Raw genomic sequence first — 438 nt, forward strand, 5'->3', positions numbered from 1 at the left:
ATAAGGTAGCCCCTCTTTCATCCTCCATAAGCATTGTATCTATTCCAATGCATTCTATGCTGCTTGGCTTTTTTTGCTTTTTGATTAGTCTCAAACATGGAAAAGGGGAGGGCCAGCATGTATGGAAATTGACCTTACAAGCCAATAAAGTAAAAGTAGAGAATGTTATTTTTGAAATCATATTATGTTTTGAATTGATTGATGAGCTAAATTTTCTCAGTTTGGATTCATGAGAAGTGATAAAATAATACAATTGTGAAAATTATCTCTATAAGGAAAAAAGGGTGCCTTAGGAGCACCTTGTTTTGGGTTATTGAAGTCCAAATTTTCACTTTTGAAAAGTCCAAACCTCCGTAACCAACTATAAAATATAAGCCTATATTAAGACTTTGGAAATGTCTTTGTGTGAAAATAATAGTTAAGATGTTAACATATATT

Source organism: Arachis duranensis, chromosome 7, assembly GCF_000817695.3.
Source record: "Arachis duranensis cultivar V14167 chromosome 7, aradu.V14167.gnm2.J7QH, whole genome shotgun sequence".
NCBI classification, from domain to species: Eukaryota; Viridiplantae; Streptophyta; class Magnoliopsida; order Fabales; family Fabaceae; genus Arachis; species Arachis duranensis.